Source organism: Ictidomys tridecemlineatus, chromosome 8 (genome assembly GCF_052094955.1).
Source record: "Ictidomys tridecemlineatus isolate mIctTri1 chromosome 8, mIctTri1.hap1, whole genome shotgun sequence".
NCBI classification, from domain to species: domain Eukaryota; kingdom Metazoa; phylum Chordata; class Mammalia; order Rodentia; family Sciuridae; genus Ictidomys; species Ictidomys tridecemlineatus.
Window position 1 is genome coordinate 57,014,695 of NC_135484.1, and position 26,798 is coordinate 57,041,492.

Sequence of the window (26,798 nt, forward strand, 5' to 3'; positions counted from 1 at the left end):
AAGGTGGGAAGGAGAGGTGTGGTACCGGGGAAAATAGCTGGGGGGCAGAAGCCACATAATTTCTCCCCTTTTACTTTTGGCGCCAAGGATAGGGCAGGGCTGGAGGTCTGGGTGTTTCCCTGTAGGAGGGAGAGGCGCTGGAGGAGTGCAGCTATGTCCCTTGGATCAGGCAACCAGTGCCACAGTTAAGATGGGAAGATTTTCTCTGTGGGTGAAGGCAGGTGAAGTGCCTGCGAGGGCTGTGGGCCAAGATCAGGACAGCTGGATTCAGCTCACTCTCAGCCACTTCTTGTGTGACCTTGGGAATAGCAACTAGATTCTTGATGCCCACTTTCTCCATTTGTAAAAGAAACACTTGCAGAAAGGGATCTGTACGTTTTCCTCCCTCTCCAAAATGATGATTTTTAAGTCACAGAAATTGGAAACAGTTTACAAAAGCCCAGGGACTTTTGCTTTGCTTCATCATGACAGTGAACTTTCCATTTTGTTGTTAAAAAAAACAAAAGAAGAAAGGGAGAAAAAAAGCCCCCCCCCCTTTTTTTGCATTGAGAAACATCAAGATTACTCTGTCCTCTAAATGGTCGCCTGGGTAGAATTTTCCATCTTAGCACAAAGCGGCTCGACCTGATTTCCACTAATCCCTTCCCTGTATTCCCCTAATTTAACAAGAGGAACTGCAAGAGTCAGACAGTGTGTGGGAAGACTGGAGAAAATAAGGAAGGTATAGAAACCACGAGAGATGGAGATAAGTTAAACATTCTGGCAAATTGTCACGGTGTATTGCTCATGCTGAATGGAGAGGCAGTTGGAAAGGTAGTTAAGAGAGTGGCTTTAAATGCTTCATCTAATTGCAAGCAGCTGTCGATTAGTGGAGCTTGACCAACTGTTTTTAATTCACTCAGTAGTGATGAAGAGAATGAGACTTTTAAGGGAAACTGGCAGGCGCTGTGAGTACGAATGCGGTTGCTTACACTTTTTCCAGGGGTCAGGAGTACAGCAACTACTAAGAGACGCTCGCTAAAAACATCGAAGGCTTTCATGATAATGATTTTCCTAAATTTTACCAGCATTTGTTGAGCTTTTGGTGGGAGGCAAATCTCTCTATTATCCATATTCTGGAATGATTTTGGAGAATGAATCATCTTCCAGTAATGAGCAACTGGATGCTTCATGCCAATACAGAGGCAATTGGCATTTGGTGGGGGTAGTAAATCTAGGATGAGAGATGATAATGCCCTTTAAGAATCTTCTTAGGAGCATGTCATTTCATTTTTTTTTTTGTTGTTGTTTTTAGTGGCTTTCTTTTCATTTTTTAAATTAGAAAATAGGAGAAAGTGGAAACATTTGAACGAGTCTCCTGCAATTGTAAAACCTGCTACAAATTATCTAAATTTGAGAGTTTTCTGGAAGATAAAGTTTGGGGTAGACCTTTTTCATCAAGTCTAATACTTTATTTGATGTAATGACTCTTTATTTTATATTTTCTTTTACCTAACAAGATTAGTAATCTTTCTATGTATTTATATCATAAGCTTTCCTTTCTTGTCAGACAGTTTAAGAAGTTACTTTAGTGTTTCTGCATTGCAAATCGAAGAAATCGCCAACTTGACCAGAAGTAAGGCTTGTAGGAAATCAGGAAGGCCTTGTTCTAATGGTAGCTGTCTAACTGGTCTGAAAAGATATAGAAGGGGATCCCTTCAGAAACTTTCAGGGAGCAAAGGGCTGGGCTTCTTCAGTATCAGTCACCACCCACTTTATGCCCTGGATTTCAGTGTCCTGAAAGAGAAAGTAAATTCTTAATTATGCACATGAGCAAAGATATGTCAACAAGAATCTTCTTCATATATTGTACTTCACAAATTTAGAAGTATCCTCACCGTTTATCATTAGCATTCACCAAATAGATTATGATACTCACATAGTATAATTTTATGAAGACACCAAAAATGTTGCAGAGGATATGTAAATGACATGGGGAAATGGTCATAATGCACTAGGCAGAAAATGGAGATAAAAATCAATAACTGTAACAGAGTTATATCCACATTTATTATTAATATTTGTAGTACTGGGAATTGAACCCGGGGCAGTCTACCACTGAGGTACATCCCTAGTCCTTTTCATTTTTTTATTTTGAGACAGGGTCTCACAAAGTTGCCCAGATTGATCTTAAACTTCCTCTCAAGTTTCTGGGATTAGGAGTATGCCACTGATCCTGGAATTAACAGAAATGACTCTATCTGCTTATCTATTTAGATCTAGATCTGACATACCTCAAAGTGTGTGTACGTAACAAAAACACGAGTTGAAAAAAAGAACAAAATGGGAACAGTAGTGATGGGATTGCCAGTGATTTTTATTTTATGATTTGCCTCCTTTTCTGCATTTTTTTTTTGAAATTTCTTGTAAAGAACACATATACTTTTCTAATGAGGAAAAAAACCCTTATTTTTATAATGAACTTCCCAACATGTCATTTTTTTTCCCCTGTAATAAAGTGTTTTATTTCTTGTCAAGCTGAAGCTAAGGAGGAGATTCATGTCCAGCAAAGAAGGAAAAAAAAAAAATCAAGAGGGACAGCACTCAATAAACACCTAATTTTGCTTCTGATCTCCTGCCTGTTTGAAGCGCTCACACTTGTTTTGACTCTGCTGGGTAAGTCAGCTCTGCTGACACAGTCACAGTTTCCACCAGCTGTTTTGGATGTTTTGAGGTTGTGTTTCTGTTTTAGTGAACCTCACTGCCTAGCCCTTGAGCTAGCCTATGAACAATTGTAAAGGAAGTCTTTGAGGCAGAGTCAGAGGAACGCTGCGGATCTCCTGTCATCCTTGAGGATTTGGAAAGGCAGCCTCCTTTGTGCCGTTTCTGTTTTTCTTCCAGGGCAGGTCCCTTGATGTCAGAAAGATGGATTGCTTCTCAGGTCCAGTTGTTGGGTGGAGCGTCTGTGGCCACAGCTGTACCTTCTGAGTCTCATGGACTTCTCGGGACAAAGATGTGGTGACGAATCTGCGCTGGGTACCACTTATGGATCCTTCTTGGGTTCTGTTTCCCACGTGGTGATTCTTTTCCACCCGTTCAGTTTCTGGCGGGAAGCTACTTATCATGGAAAGCCCACCAAAGGAGGCCTGCAGTCGCCTTTGCCCAAGATCTCTGAGACTTTCCTTTGAGTTAGAAACCAGGGGGTTCTCATCGCATGATGTGGCAGAATTTCTGGAAACTGATTTGGGGAAGAGGAAGCTGACTTATGTGGGAGTCACCATCTCAGTTGTCCTTCTCTGCCTCCCCACCTCCCCATAATGCTTTTTCAAAGAAAAGACTAATTGCGAAGTTTCTGGTGAGAGTTGGGATTTCATTAGAAATATTCTAGAGCGGAGCCTGGATTACCTGATTTTAGACCTTTTTAAGTTTAACATTGATTCCTATGTCCTTTTGTCCTTTTGCTTCCCTTTAAAAAGTTTCATTCTATTTGGATGCAGACTAACCGGGCTCAATCTTGATATTTTTCTGGATTGTTTGCCCTGACACTTGAGTACCTACTATGAGCCAGCTACTGCTCATGGCCATTAAGGAAACTGGCAGATGGTAGATGTCTAGTTCTTACTTGAGGGAGCTCACATAAGAAAGAAAGGAAAAGAGAAGTGAGGCACAGAGCAAAGGGCTGTCTTAAAGGAATGATTCCTTAGGAAAAATTTTAATCACTGGAATTTCAGAGAGGCTGGCAGATATGCTCATCGGGAGAGAACCCATGAGAGAACAGTTGGTTACTTAGGCATTCCAGACCAGAGCAGTGCATGCATTGCTTGGTAGAGTTTCCTCTTATTTCAGGCAAGATTTTTAGTTACAAGTGACAGAAACTGAGCTCAGGTTCTAACATCAGACCCTGATAGATCCATATAATATCGTCAGAAATGTGTCTCTCTCGTCTTTACAGATTTACAGCCTTCTGATTTGGAAACCCCAAAGGGACAGTCCTTGTCCCAACAGTTTTAATCGTATCCAGTGCTATCATTAGACCAACTTAAGTCACATGCCATTGTGGGCTGAGTATTGCACAGGCTTCCTGGACCCAAATTTTAGGCCCTCCCCGTCATCAGAGGGTGAAGTCTGTCTCATCTGAATTATAATCGTGGAGAACTAGAGAATAAGTAGTTCCTTTAAAAGAAAATGAGGAGCTGTTTTCAGAATGATCACAGGGTAGACACTTCTACCACAAGGATCCTGATGTCCTTTTCTTGCAGATTTGTTTTAATCTGATGGTCCTAAACTATCAGGATGTTAAACTTTGACCTCAATATAGAAGGGGTTTTCTGATTTCTTATTTCCCAGAAGTTCTTTAATCCCCATGCAAGTTTCCCTGCTTCCCGCTCAGCAGTGGGATCTTCCTTTCCAGGGATTTAGGAAGAGATGCCCCTCCTCCCCCAGAGCACTGGACACCCACTGCATATGTTTATATGACTAAGATGATGACTCAAACGTTTGATGCAGAGGTTCTCAAGGTTGTGGTGCCCAGATCATCATCAGTAGCATCAGCACCTGGGAACTTGTTAGAAATGCAAATTCAATGGCCTCATTCCAGAACTACTGAATCAGAAACTCTGGGGGTCTAGACATCTGTGCTTTCACAAGCTCTCCAGATGATTCTGTTATATACTCAAGTCTTGGAAACATTGATGTAGTCCAGTAAAATCTACTCTGGAGCAGTGGTAACCCACTGAAGAGTTTTCAGCAGAGGGAGTAAGATGATCAGATCCATTTATGATGCGTGCTTGAGAATGGACTGGGGACAAAGTAGGGCAGAGTCAAGATCCCAGACAGGCAAACAAGTCAGAAAGCTTTTGTGATAATGGAATGAAAACACGTCAGAAGTGGCCCAGGACAATGGAATTGCAGTTGGAGCGCAGTGGATACAGTTGGGACACTGGGATGTGGTTGAAGTGTAGGTCAAGCTCAAGAGCACTCAAAAGAGGACTCCTAGGTGGCCAACTTGGAAATACAAAGTGAATGGAAGTGATTTTCCCCCATAGGAAACTTTAGAGAATGCATGGCCTTCTAGAAGAAAGTCAGTGCGACTTTAGACAAGCATTTTTATGCTCAAAAGGAGATGCTTCGGATGTAGCTGCTGTCCAGGTCTTGCGCTCAGACAAGAAGTCTGAGTGACAGTAAATATTTGACAGTCATCAACACATGAATGACACTGAGGCTAAGGGAGCAGATGAGATCACCCTGGGAAAGTGTATGAGAGGAGGGCTTGGAGCCCAGTGGTGCTCAGGTATTAAGAAACAGGCAGAGGAAGAGAAACCTGTGAACACAACTGAAGGATGGCCAGGGCGGGCAGAGGGAAAATCAGCACATGGAATGTGGTGGAGATCATGGAGGCCAAGGGAAGCAAATTTCAACGCTTCCTAAAAGTGCATGATGCTAATATTGTGTGCCTAACTGAGATCAGTCCTGCTCATCTCTGGGGAAGTCATGCAGTGTTACTCTGCATCTGCCAGCAGCTCCTGTCACTATTCCAAATGGTCTCACTCACAGAGACACTTTTCAGAAAACAGTGCTTTCCTAAAATTACTTTCTTAGGCAGATAAAATGGTACTTGCTGAGTCACAATTTACTGACGGAGACCCCATCCCACATTTCCTACTTGCTATCTCGTTCTGAGTAAAATCTATCAGGTTCCTTACATATTTTCCTCTCTGCCTTATCTCATTCCATTTTCAGTTTGCTGTATTTCACCATGCCTCTGACCCCCACCCAGCATGATTTCAGATAGATGGTCACGAACTGAGGTGCGCTTTGCAATTGCAAGTTACGCAAATGTTGTGGCAATGTCCGTGTCCATTCTGATACCCAGCTGGAATGGTGTTGTGTGGCCAGCTCATGTCTTTAGCCGCTGTTGACTTCCTTGACTGAGTTATTGTCTTTCTTCTTTTTCTTTCTTTCTCTCTTTAAAGCTGGACACTCTGGGGAATTATTTTGGCTAGAATTAGATATGCACAGCTGATATCTCCAGCTGCACATTCTTTGGTTCTTTTTGGCTCTACAAAAGCTCTTGGTGTTCTGACAATTTATTCACATGGAGAGCAGTAGGGACGGTGGCCCACCCAGATATTCTTTAAAAGCATTTAAAGAGTTTCCATGGTTTCTGAACATCAGCTGAAGTGAGTAGGAGGAATAGTTCATAATACATTGATTGAGAGCCCAAGTGAAGATACATACTCTTGGGCAATTTATGTGTTGTTCCTTAATTATCATATTACCTCTGAAGTAGCTGTGGCACGGAGGAGGAACTAATTATGCAGCTCATGGCATGAAAACAATGCAGTATGTTTTTTAAAAATTTCAACCTGAAAATGTCATGAAGGCTAAAGATCTAATGTAGAATGTAATATGGCAAGATCCTGGGAATGGCTTTAGGTGTCACCTCCAAGCTGATGACTTCCAAACCCACTTCTTTAGGCCTATCTTCTCCCCTAAAGCATAATCCAAGATCTTCAATCTCTCATTGGTTCTTTTTACCTAAATGTCCAGCTAGCATTATCTCAAAGTCCCTGGATTCCTACTGAGCTTGCTTTTCTCTTCTCCAGATACACTGCCTCTGTAAACTTTACTGCCTGCTTGGCTCAAATTCTTTTAGTCTCCTTTGACTCTTCCTTCACCAGTTTTCTTCACATCTAGCCTAGTTCTTAAGTCTTCCTGGTCATGCCACCAAATCATCTTTGCCCGTTCCTGGTCATGCCACCAAATCATCTTTGCCCGTGCTTCCTCCTACTGTGGTCAGACTAGATCAGATCTAAACACTTTTATTGTTGTGGGACTGCAAATAATCCCTAAGTGCTAAGTGGCCTTTCTTCCATTTTTTTCCCCTTGACTCTATTGCACAAAGAGATGTCAAATCAATCTTCTGAGATACTACATTTCATCACAATGCATCTCTATTTAAAAAATTCTACAGCTTCCTGTTATCTTCAGCATGAGTGCAACACCTCCTCCCAAATACTTTGAGGTTCTTTCACAATCTCTTCAGCTGCCTCGTGAGATAAAGGTTACTCCAGTTACTCATTTTCATCTTGCTTTTATTCTTGTTAAAATAATTTTGAGTCTTTCTGTCATTGAGTATGTTGTCCAGCTCAGTTTTGAGTCCAGTGCATATATATTTTCTTTGCATGTGCTTGACTTTGTCTCTCTCTTTCATTGCTGGGGATCAAATCCAGGGCCTCACACATGGTAGGTAAGTGCTCTATCACTGACTTACACTCTCAGCTCCTTGGTAGTTGTTAATAAATGCCACTAAATAGGATGGAATAAGAACACAAGGATATGCACAAGTTATCTGTAGAATTGAATTTTTTGAACTGGCGGTTAAATTGCCATTGTTTTTAGAAGATTGTCTTTTGCCTTCTGTTGTTTCCTTACCTAAAATGTTCCATAGCTCTTTGGGTACTTCCTTTACTTATTCATAAAGCATTTACAGATTACTCTCTTTCCCAATATGCAGTTGGCCCTCAACTGCATCTGTATCTGTGGATTCAACCCACTGCAAATTAAAATAAGAAAATAAAATGTGTCTGGGGCTGGCAATGTAACTCAGAGGTAGAGTGCCTGCCTAGAACACTTGAACTCCTGCATTCAATCTCCAGGACTGGAAAAAAAAAAAAAAGGTGTATTGAATACATACAGATGTTTTCCTTCATTATTGTTCCCTAACAATAGAGAGCAACAACTGCTTATGATCTTTACATTGTATTAGATATTACAAGTAATACCAAGAATATTTGAAGCATATAGGAGGATGTGTGTAGGTTACATGCAAATATGCAAATACTACACCATTTTACATAAGGGATTTGAGTACATGTGGATTTTGCAACTAATCTCTTGTAGAAACCAAGGGATAACTGTGATTCTTTCCTCTCCTTCAGGATCTAAAGCTGCCTGGAACTCATTCCTTTCATGAAATATCGAGGCCAGCTTTTATTGTTTATGTGTCTGTTTGTTTCTGTTTGAGGGATTTGTCTTAACTAAAAGTCATTGGCAGAGAAATTGGACATTTGTTTTGACGTTTATGAAATAACTCCCATTTTCCTATATTGTTCTTGTTACTGTTGCTACATATCAAATACCACTCCAAATACAGTTGTGTAAAGCAATCAATGTTTTAGTAGGCTTTGGGGTCAGGAATTCTGAAATGGCACAGTGAAGTTGACTTCTTTGAGCTTCTCCTCCCCCATGTCTGAGTCTTCAGCTGAGAGGACTCAAAGGCTGGGGTGGACTCAGTAGCTGGGGGCTAGAATCGTCTAGGAACTTGCTTACTTGCATATTTCGCATCTGGGTGAGAGTGCTGGAAGGATAAGGCTACCACCTCCAGGGCCTTCAGGTGGGCTCTCCCTGTGGGGTGGCTTCTTGGGAGCACAGCAGCCTCCGGAGAATTTGACTTTTTGCCAGCTCAGCCACAACCGTTCCTGTGAACCAGACAGAACTGTGGTGAGTCTGTGACCAGGATTGGCATCACTCAGACTCAAGAAGCATTTTCAATACATTTTATTGGTTGCAACTGAGTCATAAGCTTCCCAAATTCAAAGGGATAGGCTATAGACCCCACCTTTCACCAGGAAAAATGTCAGAAATGTGTTTTATGTATAAAATGTTATTTATTTATTTTGGTACTGAGGGTTGAACCTGGGGGAGTTCTACCACTGAGTCACATTCCCACCCTTTTGATATTTTGAGATAGATTCTTACTAAAGTTGCCCAGGCCGGCCTTGAAATTGTGATCCTCCTGCCTCAGTCTTCTACCTGATGGGATTACTAGTGTGCACCACCATAGCCAGGAAAGGTGGTATTTTAAAATTGCCACGTATGTGAACTGTAGCTGTAGCTATTGCTTTTGGAGATTTGACTCAGTGTGCTGGTGTGTTGGGAACATTACCTGCTTATTCAGTACAGGTAATTTGGGGGTAACAATAACCAGAAGAAATATAATAATCTCTTGTTTACACTTAATTCAGCCAAGACTATTTTTTTTTCAATTAAAGAAATGTGATGAGAACATGTCTTTGTTTTCTTTTTCTACTTTTTAATATTCTAGCATTGATATTTAGGACTTCAAAAAGGTGCTTCTGGGAGTTTCATCATTTGGCAACCGGTAATAGTAAGTAAGAAACATCATTACATAAACTTTGGGTTAAAATGCAGGTGGTATTTTTGGAGAAGTCAGTGTCAATGTGAGGCTGCAGTCACTCTGACCGCCTCCAGCCCATCTGCAGGGACATTTCTGTCTTCGGCAAGTAAAACCCCCTCCCTCTGCCTGCTTTGACTGCCTCCCTGAGTTCCCCTTTTTTTTTGGACCTTGAGTTTCAACTTGATGAGTCGTCAAAAGGACTGGGCCACTGGATTCTACCTGACAAGAACTTAAGAGGCTGTGACTGTGAGGAGGGGCTATTTTCTGATTTTATCACATCTCATGTCCATTTATTAAACAGATATTCATGGAGAGATTTGTATGTCCCAAGCACTGCGCTAGGGAATAGAATTATTAAAAATGAGCCAAACTAGACACCGTTCCTGCCTTCATGGAACTTACATGTCATCAATACAGAAGCTGTAGCTTGTCCAGCTCTGCGGGAGACATGTGAGGTTCTTGGAAAGCTTGTACTAAGTGGTGCTGACAGTGGGAGCTCAGAGAAGTTTCCCCAAGGAAGTCTAAATTGAGCGAAGAGCTGAGACGTGAGTAGGTGTTAATCAGGAAAATGAGGGAGAATGATTCATGCCTAGGGAACAGCCAGTAGAAAGAGGGGACAGGAGGAGTTGAAAGGACTCAGTGTGATAAAAGGCCAGTATGAATGGAAGGGAGAGTAAGGAGTGTGAGAACCAGGCTGCACGAAGCTTGGGGACCATGTTATATCAGTCAGGATTCCCCAGAGAAGAAATATAAGGATATGTGTGTGTGATAATTATTAACAATAATTAATAAAATATTCAAACCATTTATATGTAAGCAGAACCATCAATATGTAATATGTAGTACACATCATATAAATAAATAATTTCCTATAACCAGCAAGTCTGAAGTCGGTATGGCAGCCTGGTAGGGAGGCTAGAAACTTAGCAAGAATTGATCATGCTGCAATTTTGAGGTAGAATTTTTCTTCTTTTTTGAGAAAGAAATTTTCTTTCTGAGAGATCTTGATTTTTGCTTTGAAGGCGTTCAACTGATTGTATGAAGCCCATTGATTGTTTATAGATATTAAGTACATCTATAAAATGATTTTGTAGTCACACCTATATTAGTGTTTGATTAAATCACTGATGCTCTAGCTAGCAAAGTTAACACATAAAACAAACCATCACATATGGTAAGAGTCTTGTCTGGGTCCTAAGGGCAGTGGAAAACTCTGAAGGGGGCTCACACGGGGTGACATGACAAATGTACTTATGCTGTTAGAAGCTGGTTGTTGAAGGTTATTGACACTCATGAACTCTTCCAGAGGGACAGTCTATCCTCCATGATGCCCATATTGAAATTGCCTACTAAGCTCTTATTTTGTATTGGTTTCTCTCTCTCTCTAATGAGACTGGAGGTTCTCTGGAGGCAAGATCCATGTCTCATTTACCAATGCATCAGAAGTACCTGGGACACTGTCTGGGACATGACATGCACCCAATAAGCATTGAAGGAAACCTGAATGGGTTTAATGCTTGCCTAATGTGCTTCATAAAGAATTAAGAATAACAGTCCCAACAGAACACTAAAAATTGTTATGATCTCACTTCTAGCTTTTTTTTCCATTGGCGTGATATGTAGTTTTTTTTTAATAGAATAATTTTTTTCCTTTCTGTTTTCTCTTTCTTTCTTTCTTTCTTTCTTTCTTTCTTTCTTTCTTTCTTTCTTTCTTTCTTTCTTTCTTTCTTTCTTTCCCTCCCTCCCTCCCTCCCTCCCTTCTTTCTTTCTTTCTTTCTTTCTCTTTCCCTCCCTCCCTCCCTCCCTCCCTCCTTTCTTTCTTTCTTTCTTTCTTTCTTTCCCTCCCTCCCTCCCTCCCTTCTTTCTTTCTTTCTTTCTCTTTCCCTCCCTCCCTCCCTCCCTCTTCCTTCCTTCCTTCCTTTCTTCTTTCCTTCCTTCCTTTCTTTCTTTCTTTCTTTCTTTCTTTCTTTCTTTCTTTCTTTCTTTCTTTCTTTCTTTCTTTCTTTCTTTCTTTCCCTCCCTCCTTCCTTTCTTTCTTTCTCTTTCCCTCCCTCCCTCCCTCCCTCCCTCCCTCCCTCCCTCCCTCCTTCCTTCCTTCCTTTCTTTCTTTCTTTCTCTTTCCCTCCCTCCTTCCTTTCTCTTTCCCTCCCTCCTTTCTTTCTTTCTTTCTTTCTTTCTTTCTTTCTTTCTTTCTTTCTTTCTTTCTTTCTTTCTTTCTTTCTTTCTCTTTCCCTCCCCCTTCCTTTCTCTTCCTTCCTTCCTGTCTCTTTCTTTCTTTCTTTCTTTCATCTTTCTTTCTTTTCTCTTTCTTTCTTTCGATTGAATCCAAGGCCTTGTGTGTGTTACACAAGCACTCTACCATTGAGTTATATCTCCTTCCTGAAACATAACAATTTCTTTAATAAGCTTTTCATTTTGAAATGATTTTAGATTTATAGAAAAGTTGCAAGTGTGGCACAGAGATTTCCCATATACTCTTTACCCAGTTTTCCTAATGCCAACATCTGTATGACTATGGTATACTGTCAAAACAAAGACATTAACATAGGTTCACTATTTACCACATTCCAGATTATATTTGGCTTTCACCAGTTTTTCTACTAAGTTCCTTTTTCTGCTCTAGGATCTAATCCCAGGTACCATATTGAGTTCAGTCATCATGGCTTCCCAGTCTCCTCTAGTCTGTGACAAATTCTTAATCTCTCTCTCTCTCTCTCTCTCTCTCTCTCTCTTCTTCTCTCTCTTTTCTTTTTTCCATGACCTTGACAGTCTGCAGGAATACTGGCTAGATATCCTCTAAAATGACTCCCAGTCAGGATTTGTTCAGTGTTTCCTCATGATTAGATTGGACTTGCAGTTTTTTGAGAAGAAAATCACAAAGGGCCACTGGATTCTACCTGGGTCATGTCATATGACAGGGTTTACAGTAGCATATGATATCACTGAGGTTCTTTGTTACTTGCTTAAGGTAGCATTTGCCAGGCAGTCTTCTTCACTGAAAAGATACTATTTTTTTCCACTTTCCTCCTGTATTCTTTGAAAGTGAATCATTAAATTTAATCCATCCCCAAGCAAAGAAAAGAAGAGGGATAAGCTCCACCTCCTTACAGAGAGGGTATCTTTGTATTGGGAATTCTTCCATAAGGAAAATTTGTTTCCTCTCCTCCATTTTTTTTTACTTCAATCATTTACTTATGTCAACACCAATCTGTCTGTGTATTTTTTAATTTGGGTAATAATTAAATAGAAGAGTGCTTATTTTATTGCTTGAATTGCTGAAGGTATGACCATTGGGAGCTCTTTCAGGCTGATTGTCTTGGTTATGCCCCTGTCCTTTTGTTTTGTAAGCACTTCCCTAATTTCTGGCACTGTAAGATGCTTCATGCATATCTTACATTTTCCTTGCCAGAGCTCTAGATCAGTAACCTTTCTGAGAAGGCCTGGTTCCTTTTTGTTGAAAAACGGTATTTAGAAACCAAGATCTAGGTGTTGGGTGTTGTTTCTGGGATCTCATTGCTTCTAGGCCCTGTTACAGGCACAGCTCGAAAATATATGTATATGCAAGTGGAAAGGATATTACTTGTGTAACTCTGTTCTAGGCATGGTGGTACATACCTGTAATCCCCGTAACTTGGGAGGCTGAAGCAGGAGGCTTGCAAGTTTGAAGCCAGCCTCAGCAACTTAGCAAGAACCAACTTAGTGAGACCCTGTCTCAAAATCAAAAACAAAAAGGGATGGGGATTTGGTAAAGTGCCCGTGAGTTCAATGTCCAGTACCCACTCCCCCCAAAAAAAGTGTTAAAAAGTTGGGCTGGGGTTGTGGCTCAGTGGTACAGCATTTGTGTAGCATGTGTGAGGCACTGAATTTGATTCTCAGCACCACGTATAAATAAATAAATAAATAAATGTCCATTGGGAAAAAATATATATATATATATTAGTATTACTGTGCTATTATTTCAACAAAGGCCTGTTGACACCTAATATATGTACATATATACATATATATATAAAACCTATAATAAATATATTTCTGTATCTGTTCATATATTAAGCCAAATGTTAGTCTATATTGATGTCTCTGGTTGTAAATTAGCCCCACAGGTTTCTTTCTAGCCTTCCTTGTTCATCCGTAATTTCCTCTCCAATATCGAGAGACTTGGCTCCCACTATCCACTTTGTATTTAATTATTTGATGTACTCTGGTATAAATTTAATTTCAGAATTATTTACCTGTACTCATTAGAAACAAATTTAACAATTAGCATACTGTATTTGTGTATGGTTCTTTTATTGTGTATATGGTACTTGGGATTAAACCCAAGGCCTCACAAATGCCAACCAAGTGCATTACCACTGAGTCACATCCCCAGCCCCTAATATAATAATTTTTATAAGAAATTTTTATAACAAAGTAGCCCCTAAAGCCAGATTTCTTGGGTTCAAATCCTGACTCCATCAATTATTAACTGAACACTATTTGATGAAATTCTATTCTTTCAGTTTCTTCATGTAAAATGGGGACAATAATGATATTTAATTCATGGGGTTATTTGAGGAATAAATAAGTTCATTTACGTAAAGTGCTAGAAGGTTGTGTGGCACATAGTAAACACTATTTAAGTGTTAGCTAGTATTGCTAGGACAGAAACAAATTCTATTTTAATCACTACCAGATAATGCCAGGTAAATTGGGGCATCATATCATTTGAATGACAGCATCATCCCTATTTACTTATCTTCTTATAGCACTTTAGCAAAAGGGCGTACTTATGCTGCCTTTTTACATTTTCTTCTCCTTAGGCACTCAATGCTGTCTTTCTGACTGCAGTTAGTTTATCATTCATTTCTCTACCCATTTGTGTGTGTGATTCAGAAAACATGTTACAACTTAAGACCAAGATTTGTAATGCATGATTCCACTAGACGTTGGCTTTCTTGAGGTCATAGATCATAACCTTATCTAACTCTGTGCCCCAGCTTCTAGAGCATGGATAAAACAATGAGTGAAGGACTGAGTCATGTGATGGAGGAGCCCAGACTGTGAGCCATATGTTCAGTTTCTGGTTTCTTATTTCTTCTCTAATTAAGCCTGGCTTCTCTGTGGTTTACCACTGCCTGGAAAAATCAGATTTTTTTAAAACCTTGAAATAGAGTTTGGGGGCTTCACTCAAAACATTTATGCTAATGTTCTGCCTATTGTTGTTATTAATATTATACAGCAAAATGGACATGGTTTCTGCCCAGTGGTAGTCAGCACTTCTGGGTAGAACCATGCGTTACTGGCATTTAAATTAGGCTTCAATGAGCCCAGCTGCAACCGCGCTAGCAGGGTCTCTTAAGCTATTTTTCACATTTGAGGGTTGATAAAATTTAATATGTATTTCCCCACCATTTTCCCTTCATACTAAAAACAAAAAACAGAAAAAACACAACAACCAAAAACAAAAACAAAAAACCCACATAATCCCAAACCACATACACACACAGACTGGGTATTTTTGAAGGTAAATTAACTTGACAAAGTCCTAATTTTTTTTCATTGTATTAGAGATTAAACTCAGGGGAACTCTATCACTAAGCTACGTCCTCAGCCCTTTTTCATTCTGTGTTCTGAGATAGGGTCTCACTAAGATGTCCTGACTAGCCTTAAAATTGTGATCTTTATGCCTCAGCCTCCCATGTAGCTGGTATCAGAGACATATGTCACCTCGCCTAGCAGGGCTACTAATGCTTTAATCATTAAAATATAAAATTGAACCAATGTCTGAGACCAAGTTCTTTAAGTCATTTCAAGTGTTAATGCCATGCATGTAATCCCAGCTACTCAGGAGGCTGAGGCAGGGGGATCCCAAATTTGAGGCCAGCTGTGCAACTTAATGATGTCTTGTCTTAAAATAAAAAGTAAAAAGGGTTGGGGATATAGCTCAGTGGTACAGCATCCCTGGGTTCCATCCCCACTACCAGGGGCGGGTTGAGGTGGGAAGTCTTGCCCCTTAAAAACAGCAAAACAACAACAACAACAAAACAACTTTATTTGACACAAATACCTGAAATCAGGAATTCTCTGTAAATTCCCAAGGTTCAAATGACTTCTTCCATATTTTAATTACCTTAAGGAATCTTCAGAATTAGTGTTTGGAATTGCAGCCAAATGTGAGAGGAGGTTTAAATCTGTGTCCCAAAGTGTTTCGGAAGTTATTTGGCTACTTGGGGACCTTGCAAAAGGCAGACAGAAGCAATGGCTTACTAAAGTCTGTAACCAGACAGCTGACATCAAGGCAGATGACCTTATCATTTAGCAGTGAGTTACTTTACATTTTGCTGAGGTTTATTTCTTGCCTACCATCACGCAATTAGCCCCCGGTTTCTTTAGCAATCATTGTTTTTAGAAATTAATTTCTATCTCACTCAGGCCTGGTTTATTATTATTTAGCAAAGGTAGATGATACAATTCTGTTAGATATACCACTTCTTAGATGTGACTTTCATTAAGAAAGTGATCCCGAGTACCTTCCTGGGCTTTTTCCCTTCAAGTCCACTTCCTACCTATTGTTAACAGCTGAGGAGTCTTCGAGGGCTGGGGCAGAAGTACTTTTTGGTTATTCAGATTTGAGTAAATGGCAAGAGATAGTGGGGGTAGCATGCATTACTGATTCACACCTAAGCCTCTGTCTGACTGCCTGGAAAACAGCAGGTGCCACTTAGGTACAAGAGGCCACAGGACTTGTACACAGCTGTGTTGCCGCAGTGGTTAACCCATCACGGGGAAACTGGCGTGTGGTGGGCAGCCTTACTCACCAGGGGAAATGATTTGGCCATTTCTGGGGGAATTTGTTGTAAAATAGAGCTATGTATATAACACCATTTATTGAGTTGCTTAACACACTTTATAGAACAAGAAACCTTCCTGTCACAAGGAGCAGGTGTCTCCACATTTCACCAAAAGGAAAATAAATTAGGTCTGCTGGAGGCATTGCAGTCATACTTGGCCACTCAAAGCCTAAGATATTCAGACCTGGTTTGCTGAATGGATCTTTTTGTTTTGTTTTGTTTGTTTGTTTTTTGATACTGGGGATTGAACTCAGGGGCACTCAACCACTGAGCCACATCCTCAGCCTTATTTTGTATTTGGTCTCATTGAGTTGCTTAGCACCTCACTTTTGCTGAGGCTGGCTTTGAACTCACCATCCCCCTTGTTTCAGCCTCCTGAGCCACTGGGATTACAGACATGTGCCACCATGCCTTGCACTTGGATTGCTCTCTCTGTGGCTAGTTGTGAACTGGCCAACCTGCCTACCTAACTCAAGAGACTGCCAGTATCAGTATCCCAGCTAGGTTGCTGTCTGCAGAACTTTCTTATTATCTGAGCCAGTTTCCTGACTTCAATGTCTGCCTCTAGGCTCCCTAGAAACCCCAATCCACCCCCCCACACTCTATTCCATCTTGATTACAGGACTGCCACAGTAGCTTCTGCTGTGGGAAGAAAGGTGATTTGTTTTAATAGCATTTCATGAGAAGACCTTTCCCTTCCAAAGCCCACAATGAAATTCTAGACAAATTATTGTATGAGCATTCTTTTGAGAGAATGGTCATATTGCATTGTAAATCAGAGGTGATCAGTACGAAGAATAGGGTGCTAGGATTCTGTGTGCCAGCTCAGGATAAGGAAGAAGAAGTCAGCCTGTTTTGGTGACTAATCAGCTCTGTCCTGGCCAGACCCAGAAAAGTGGGCAATATGAATCAAGACAGAGCAGAGGAAACTCAGGACATAGTCAGGGATGTAAAGCTTTTGTAAATCTCTTCTAGGATTCTGCTTGGGCCCTTTCACCATTTCAGATTGTAAATGATAAAGAGCAGGTTAGTAATGAGTGACAGAGAGAGACAGACCATGGAGTCACCAGCTGAGTTCAAAATCATTGTGTTTTGATTAAGTTTATTAACTCCTCTGAGTCTTAATTTTGCATCAGGAAAATGAGAATTAAAAATATCTAATCTGTAGTATTCTAAAAATTAGACATAGCCATGGTTGGACATGTAATCCCATCATTACTGTTTCCATTTTGTTCTTTTTGACTCTGGTTTTCCATACATGCACACAATCTAGGTAGGTAGACTGAGAGAGATATCTTTGCTGACATTAGGCACGGTGGCACACTCCAGTAATCCCAGCTACTTGGGAGGCCGAGATAGGAGGATTACTAAGGCTGAAGTCAGCCTTGGCAACTTATTGAGACCCGTCTTAAAATAAAAACCAAAAGAAGGCAGGGTAGAGCATTTGTCTAGCAAGGGCAAGACCCTGAGTTCAATCCCTAGTACTGCCCCCACCCCAAAGAAAGAACAAGTTTATTTATACATTGCCTTGTATATGATAGCTATTGGATTAGTGATAGCTGTCATTAGTGATTGAAAAAGCACTACTAGACTATTGACAGAGTATTATAGGCAAAAGATTTTAATTGATCCAATTGTGTGTCCCTAAAGTCCATAAAAAGAACTTCCTTTAAGATGTTTTCCTTCTGCTTTTAAAACTAATATGTGTTCAGTGTCAAGTTTATACAACCAGAGAATTAAACCCATGGTGATGATTCTGTGCATTTCCTTCTTCCATAAATGCAGTTGAATAAAGTTCATTTTATGATTCAAGTGAGGTTTTATAGCCTGCTTTTTCTCACTTAACATTATCATAAGGAATGGATCTTTCTTAATTCTCTTACTTTATGTTAATAAGAAGTTCCTGAAAATAGTCTGTTCAATGGAACTATGCCTAATGTGTGTACTTACCCAACACAGAAGCAAATTCCTAGAAAAGTGAGAATTCTTCACTAAATGGAAAGCAGTCTGGGTTTCTGGAATAGCTTTCCTCCTTTTCCTGCATCTCCTCCATTTTATAACCAAATGTAAGCCCCAAAGCCAAGATCCTATGTGTAGTGAATGGTGAGATCAGGGGAAAGAGTGTGCTATCTCAACTGCACGTGGAACATTTCAAAGAATTTTTGTCCTTGTGGAGCATTTCAAACCTATACAAAGATAGGAGAGGAGCCACAGAATCCTGGGCTCAGTTCTCCTCTAGCTCAGCTTTTATGAACACCTGGCCATTCTTGGTTCACCTGCTGCCAACTTATTTCACCACCCACCTCCTTCCCAGTTGATTTTTTCATAGTCTCAGCCACTGTTTGGTTTCACGCATGGCGCACTTTTTGGACTGCTTCTCTGTTGCTCTGTGGTATCTGCCGCATGCTCACTTGTGCTGTGGGAACAAGCTGAGGCTTTAGTATCAGACATACAGGTGTTCATCCTACCAGGAATTAGCTGCTATGTGTGAGAATGAGCCTCGGTTATCTTAGCTTAAAAAAATAGAGACAGTGCCTCCTAGAGTTACTAGGAGAATTAAGCAAAGCTTCTACCAGCCCCCCTCAACAAACATTAAAGCTTTCCACTCAATTCCAATCTTGCTTCCCACTCCTGAGAAATATTACTGACCATCTCGACCACTGACCCTCTGAGTCCCTGATGCTCAGACCTTGTCACAGCAGTTTCCCTGCCTCGACTCTATTGAGGATTTAAGCTGCTCTATTAGAAGCCAGGTTTGATAGGATAGGAAGTTAACAGCACCTCTGCCATGCAGGAGTGGGCCTAGAGTTACTCTCAATGCCCCAGCTATGGTGTGTGGGGTCCAGCTAAGAACCCTGAACCTTTGTGTAGTCTTTAATCTCTCCCCTTCCTCACTGGATTGAATTAGTCTGGGTTTCTGGGTTCCTTCTTTTCCTTGAATGAGTTCCTCCAAAAATTTTTTTTGTATCAGGGATTGAACCCAGGAGCATTTAACCACAGAGCCACACCCCCAGCCCTTTTTATTTATTTATTTATTTTTAAATTTTGAGGCAAGGTCTCACTAAGTTGCTTAAGGCCACACTAAACTGCTGCAGTTGGATCTGAATTTGCGATTCTCCTGCCTCAGCCTCCCGAGCCACTGGGATTACAGGCATGCACCACCATGCCTGGCTCCATTTTTTTTTTTTTTAAACTGGATCTAGAACTGTTTCCTATTATAGGGTGGCTTTAGTGCTCACTCATTCTGGCTGCTGGTTAACTCATTGGACAAATCACCTGTATTGAAGTGTGACCTATTGAAGGGGAATCTCCCCAAGTCTCCTTGGTGGGGTGAGGGTATGCACAAATGGTGAGTGATCCCAAGCCTGGGAGCTGCTGGTAGGATGAAGTGGACTAGGGCTGGGGCAGGCTCAGGTTGAGTTGTAGGAGCACTAATGCTCTGTTAGGGTCAAAACTCAGCAGGTGGAGGGCATGAGGATAATGGGGTATTAAGAGGGGACATGGAACTGTGCTATGGGATTGGGTATGGTGGGCACTCTGGGGAGGGCCAGAGACTTCAGTTGGGGTCCTTGCTGTTTTTGTGCCCCTCCACAATACATCCAGCTCTTGATCTCTAGATGTGATAATGGGAGACATCTAACAAGGCCTAAGCCTGTGCCCAGCATTGCACTTCCCAGTAACTTCAGCTGTCTAACAATGGGGGCCCTCATGGACCAGTCCCATTAAGTATTGCACTTAAAGAAGCGTAGCACCGTGAGGAATTCCCATCATTCTTTGAGACTTGATAACATGGGAGTTTTTCAGCAATGTCGTCTGTCTTCTCTAGTGCTCCCATGTTGGAAGGAGGCTCTTATTCTCCTGTCCCTCCCCCAAACTTACCTGATGTCTGGTTTTGGTCTTTTTCTCTCCATCTAATGGGAAAGGAGAAAGAAGCCAAACAAGAAATGCTTTAAGTCAGGGCAAGGAGGAGGCTTTATTTTCTTCTCATCACAGGATTCTGCCTACTGTCTGGCCTCCTACTCACCCCCAACCTCCTCACTTGACTTGTTCAAACCAGGTGTTTTCCTACACCAGATACATTTCAGAGCCTTTCTGCTTGGGTCTATCCAGCCCCACTGTTTCTGTGACCTCTGTGTGACTTTTGTCTGAGTCAAACCAGTTTATGACAAGGAGTCATCCTGAACTTCTCTGAAAGGATTTGAGGAGCCCTAGGCCCTGCCCTTTCCAGTTTTGAGATCTGGGTTTCTGCTCTGGATTGAAGTCTCTATCTTTGGAACCAGGCCAGAACACAGTCCCTGGTTCTGTCTGGGAGGGCCTGAGACCGGCAGTAGGGTCCCCACGGGCTACCCAAGACCTGGCTACCTGCTTCCTTGGGGCTGTCCATTGGCCCAGATTTCTGAGGATCTTGGATTCCTGTGGCTGGGTTCCTCCCTCCAGTTGGGAAGCCCCTGCTCTTTCCTGTTGTGCTTCATATGCTGTCAGCCTGGCCTGCGCTTGGAGCTGTGTTCTGTCTGATGAATGGGGCCCCAGCACCTTCCCTCTCCCTGCTCCTCAGCATGTTGCCGATGGTGGTGCTCAGTCCCTTTTGATTGGATGTTTCTTGCTCCAGACACAAGGGTGTCCTCACTGGCATTGCTATTTCATTTTATTTTATTTTTGAGGACACCAGAGATTGAACCCAGTAATGTTTAACCACTGAGCCGTATTGCCAGCCCTTTTTAATATTTTATTTAGAGACAGGTTTTTGCTGAGTTGCTTAGGGCCTCGTTAAATTGCTGAGGCTGGCTGTAAATTCACAATCCTCCTGCCCTCAGCCTCCAGAGCTGCTGGGATTACAGGCGCCACTGCGCTGGGCATTGCTGTTTTATTATTATTGATAGCTGCCCTAAGGAGTCTATTTTGTGTCCATTAATTTCTTTTATTCCTTACCAAAAATCCTGAGGGGTAGGTATGATAAACATTTTATAGTTAAGGAGACTAAGGTTCAAAGAGGCTTGGTAACTTCCCCAGTGTATGTTCCTAAGCAGTGGCAAGGATCGAATTCTACCTTGAAAAATATACGAAATGCCTAGGGAAGTTAAAAAAAAGTACAGATTCTTAGGTCTTACCAAAAGAAATTCTAACATATGGGTTTGGTATGGGGATCGGGGAATGTGCATTTTAAAATAACTATTGATTTGGGGGCCAAATGGTTCATGGACCTTAATGTCCTGAGATAAAGCCTTTGTGGGTTTGGTTTCCATCATCACATAGTGTAACATGTTTAGGAATGCACAGTTGCATATGATACATGTGAGACATGTTTTGACTCTGTCTTCAGGGACAGGCATGGAATGTGTTTATAGCCTGTCCCTTTGTGGAACTTGCAGGCTTAGACAGCATAATCTCAAAATTTGAAAACCTGGAATAAACTTTGTTCAAAACTTTGGTTTTTGAACCTCAGCAGCATTTCAATTTTTAAATTTTTTTTTTGTTTTTTTAATGTCTTTTTTCCTTAATTTTTTAATTTGTTCTAAATAGCTATATATGATAGTCAAATGCACTTTGACACATCATACATAAATGGAGAATAACTTCTCCTTCTTCTAGTTGTACATGATATATTTATGTGTAACAGTATATGTACATAGGGTAATGATGCCCAATTAATTCTACTATCATTACTTCTCCCATAACCCTCCCCATACTTCCCTCCCCTCTGTCTAAAGTACCTCTATTCTTCCCTACCCATCTCCCCCCACCTTCTCCCCCACCCCGTGCTCATTTATGAATTAGCATCCTCATGTCTGAGAAAACATTCAGCCTTTGGTCCTTTGGAATTGGCTTATTTCACTTCATGATACTCTCCAGTTTCATCCATTTACCTACAAATGCCATAATTTTATTCCTCTTTAAGACTGAGTAATATTCCATTGTATACATATAACACATTTTCTTTATCCATTCATCAGTTGAAGGGCATCTAGGTTGATTTCATAATTTAGTTCTTCTGAATTGAGCTGCTATAATCATTGATGTGGCTGTGTCACTGTAGTATGCTGATTTTAAGTCCTTTGGGTATAAATGTAGGAGTGGGATAACTAGGTCAAATGGTGGTTCCATTCCAAGTTTTCTGAGAACACTCCATACTGCTTGCCATAGTGGTTCCGCCAATTTGCAATCATTTCATTTTGAATAATTGTTCTACTGCAATAATAGAAAGATAGGTTATGTATAGGGCCTAGGAAGAGGCAAGCCCAGGAGTAAGAAGTCTCTGCAGCTCTCTTTAGACTCGAGTGTGTTCTGTTTCAGGGCAGCCAGGCTTAGTTCTTGGTGTAGAAACCTCCTTTGGAGGAGATGAGCACCCTGAGATGAATTCCAGCAGAAGTTATCCCTTAACCTACTCTCAAGTTGAGCTCAGTAACCAATGGGTCTGTAGTAATTCTACTGGATGGGAAAGGGAAACCTCTGCAGATGAGCGGACTCTTTTCTCAAACCAGAACAGCTCACCTGTTCATTTATGTTCTGCTTAATCATTTGCTCTCAGGTGGTTTTGGATGGCATGAGCCCACTGCCTAGAGCATGATCCCTACGGGCTCAACTGACCGAAGTCAAGTTTCTGATGACTCAACTCTGAACCTACAGTGACTCCATTGAGTACTGATGCCTGAAATTTTAATCTGGAGCCATTAGTTGAACTTTCTTAGTTGAAGGATAAAATCCTTTGTCCAGACTTAAGGGACTCAGGGCTGGACAAGGGACCACTATTGGACCTCTAGTTGCCAGGTGACCCTATTCTTTAGACCCCAAGAAGCTTGGACACAAAAATTTCTCCTAAGGAATAAATATTTGAAAAAATGCTGCTTTTGCACAAATATGAAACTTGGTACAAATATGAATATGAATGAACGAAACGGGTAATTGTGTATCCCAGGTAAGTGGGTGAATAATTCAAATTGTACAATGAAGAAATTCCAGCAAAAGGGAAATGGACATCTGTCCAGTGAGTAGGAGTCAAAAGTGGGATTAAGGTGTTTTTGACTTGCCATCCTGTGCTGAGTTCCATTAAATCTCAACTACACCAATCAGCGTCCTTGCTTTGTATTTCCTCTATGTGTTCCTCAAGATAATGTCTTTTTCCTATCTTGGATTTGGTTGACTCATAAACTCTTTTGTGTCAGAGATTTTGGAATATCCTTCTGCATACGATGAAAAGCTTGCCTGATATCCTTGTTATGGTCACAGAGAGTTGGAAAGCTGGCCATCTCACTGGGGCAGCTGTTGGTAATGGAAAGAGTATACAACTCTCCTATCAAAGAGATGTTGTTCACAGGCTTTGCTTGAGGCTGATACTCGAGGGAATGAAAGGCAACTTGTGCCAGCAGAAAACTGGCAATAAGCTCCCATGGAGCGTAGGAAGGAAAACTGTGGTGTTTGAAAGATGATGAAACTGGAGCATGAACTGGGCCCAGAAAGGGAACCTTATGACCAACGCCCCCCGCCTCCAAGCCCAGTAGTTTCTTAGTATAAATTTTCTAACTCATATACATTAGTCATAATTAACATAGCAATTATTTTATATGCTTCTAAGGTCCTTTAAACTCATGAATCTGGTGCTTTAAAACCCTCTTTTCCATGACGTCCTCTGCTTTATCAATTTTCAGTCAATACTTGGGCAGGCTTCCCTCCCATCGCTGCTTCTTGGTGTTCCTTGCCCCAGCACCTACCCCTGACCCTCCTGCCCACAGACTTTCTGGATGGCTCTTCAGGGAAACCCAGAGTGAACCTCTGTCCCACTCTTTCTGAGTGATCAGCTTGTGATGTCATCCACATCCAGTCCGTGGAGTTTTCTGGCTCAGAAAACAAAAAGAAATGCTGCACCCAACAGGCTCTGAATCTTTGAGTTCAGCCCAAAACCCTAAAATTCTCTGGCCTAAACAGTTAATATTTACCAGAAAAGCAGTGAATTCTGGGATGTTAGGGATTGCTTTGAAGTCCCTCCTTCTAAGAGAAGGCCATCCTTTTATATATCACCCCGCTTCTACTGGGTACTTGCAGTTTTTGAAAACAAGCCTACAAAAGGCTTTTGCTAATAAGTCACATGCACCATGAAGTTGAAAGTTTGCCTGTCTGGCCTGAAAACATTTTGTCTGTTCAAACTACTTGGCGGAGATGGAGGGAGAGGTGGTCAGAGAGGAATAAACACAGCTGGTTTCAATATTAGAAGCAAAGATAGGCATTTTGCTCTTTCTTGTGGTACCTGCCTCAGGAGTCAGATCAAACGCCTGAAGAGCATCTGTGTGCAGGGCCTGGGAGCATCCAGTGTGGGAAGGTGGCCGCAGGGGCCCCGCTTCCTTCATCAGGCGCTGTGGTATCATCATCTCCCCAGCCCCTCCTGTCAGCACTCTTGGTTTTCACTAATTGTGAAAGTTCCTCTTTTTGTAGAAGGATCTACGTCTTCCTCGCCTTGTAAAAATCATCCCGAATTTTAGCTGCAACTATGAAAAATCCCCAGTAAACAAGAAGCAGCCTTTCTAATCTAAATTATGGGAAAGTGGACTTTTATTTTCTATTTAAAGAAGTGGGAGTTTTTGTAATGTATCAGTAAGTCAAGCAAGGAGATTGTTTTCCCTGCAGTCTAAAACATTCATCCATTTCGGCTCAGAAGCATCACTTTCAGTTTTTGTAAAAAGTAAAAGCAATTTGGAAATTGGAAACTACATCACTTGTGATGCTGCAATTCTCACACAAAAATTTAAGGAAAAGGAAAAAATGAGCATTTTTTTTTAAACCAGAAGTTCATGAAAGGTACCAGATAGTGAGAATTTGGTATTTATTGTTAAATACAGTAAATTCTATCAGGAACTTACTGTGCTTATTCAAGGCAGCCTCTTTTCTTTAATATTTCTTTACTATTCTCATTTTGATTGTGTTTTTCTATTAGACTATTTTCTAATTAAAAAACATACATCGTCGAGCACAGTGTTGCATGCCTGTAAATCCAGCAGCTGGGGAGGCTGAGGCAGGAAGATGGAGAGTTCAAAGCCAGCCTCAGCAATTTAGCAAGGCTCTAAGTAAGTTAGTGAGACCCTGTTTCTAAATAAAATAAAAAAGAAAAGGTGAAAAAGGGCTGGGGATGTGGCTTATTGGTTAAGCACCCCTGAGTTCAGTTCCTGGTACTAAAACAAAAAAGCAAACAGCAGCAACAAGAAAGAAAGCACAAAACTCTTTGTGTCTCAGGGCTGAGGCTCTGCTGGTTATGAAGAGGTGATTCTCTGCCCATCACCACTCTGAGCTCTGACCCTCTTCACCTTCCTTCCCATTCCATGTCTTCTCCCTGGGTGATTTCATTTGTTCTCCTCATTTTAACAACCTGATGACTCCTAGATATATTTAATCAGTATCAACCTCTTCCCTGCACTTTAAACTTGAATATGCAACAGGAACCTCCAACCGGAAACATGCCAGTCTCAATGCATCATCAATACACCCCCCTCAAAACCACTCTCCCGGAGTCATTGTCTTCCAGCACCCAAAAACCTAGGAGTCCCTCTGGACTCAATTGTTCTTCTTTCCTTAAATCCTGACACGATGCAGTCTTATAAACTTGGCTCCAGCTTCTCTATTCCCACAGTCACCTCCATGGTACAAGCCTTATCCTTTACTTGGGCAATAACTTCCACTTGGTTTCCTGCTTTTTGCGTGGCCTTCCTCTGCTCTGTCCTCCCCTTCTCAGCCAGATCCATCTTTCCAAAGCACATTTCAGATTAAGTGGCTCTGTTGCCTCATACATACCCAATTTTCCGTGACTTTCCAAGACTATGGGATGGAGTCTAAATTCTATAGTGTGGTGTTGAGGGGGCCTTGTAATCTGGCTTCCTTTCCTAGTTTTCAGTACCTTTGGGCATTCTGAAATCCCTGATGTTGCCTCCATGATCTATGACATTTCACAGCCCTGGGCCTTTCCATTGATCACTCCATATGCTTAGAATTTTATTTTCTCATTCTTCCTGATCAAATATATATATATTTTCCCTTCCTTCCTTCCTTCCTTCCTTCCTTCCTTTCTTTCTTTTTTATTTTTTCCAGCAACAGGGGCTGAACACAGGACCACAAATACGCTAGATCAGTATTATCCCACTGAGCCACATCTCCACATTTACTTTGAGATGTGTCTTGCTAAGTTATCAAGGCTGGTCTCCACCTTGCAATCTTCCTCTCAATCTCATGAGTACCTGAGATTACAGGCATGTGCCACCGTGCCTGACATAATTTTTTTTCTCCCAGATTTCTGCCTTTTTATGAATGAACCTTCCTCTCAGGGCTTCTCTGCACATTCACCTTAATTTCTATAAAACTCAAGGGGAGGGGCAGGCATGAAGATGAAGCCATTTTTTTGTTTCTTTTTTCTCAGACCTGCCTTGACCACTTCTTACCTTTTAAGGTGTTCATATACTCCCCAAGTATCTTGGAACTTTGCCATAAAAGCCACTCAGACATGAGAGTCCCTGGGTCTGGGTTTGTACATCGCCTGCCTTACCATAGGCTGGAAAAGACTGTGCTCTTTGCAGCCTTAACATCTACTTTGAGGAAATGATATGCAAAAATTGAAATTAATGTGATTGAGAAGTGAGAAATGATTGTTCATGTTTTAATCGGATAGTTTGAAGTATTTGCTGTCTTTTCTATGTATTGAACATAGACATTAAAACTGTAATGATCATGAAGAGAACAGTTTATCTACAGCCCTTTAACAGACCATCCATAAAGAGCCCGTGTTGCCACATGGTATGGTTTGCACTAAGAAG

At 41.2% G+C, this 26,798-nt stretch overlaps 1 long non-coding RNA gene across 4 annotated transcripts in view; it reads left to right on the forward strand.

Annotated features, from left to right (window-relative positions):
• Positions 1–608: 608 nt before the first annotated feature.
• The window catches only part of LOC110598638 (uncharacterized), a 119,509-nt gene continuing 93,319 nt past the window's right edge, over positions 609–26,798 (forward strand). For 2 of the 4 annotated variants that reach the window (XR_013424990.1, XR_013424989.1), the window contains exon 1: positions 609–813. This is a non-coding gene — a long non-coding RNA (uncharacterized LOC110598638). The remainder of the gene's footprint in view (positions 814–26,798) is intronic. The other 2 variants (XR_013424991.1, XR_002484517.3) reach the window with 2 other exon arrangements.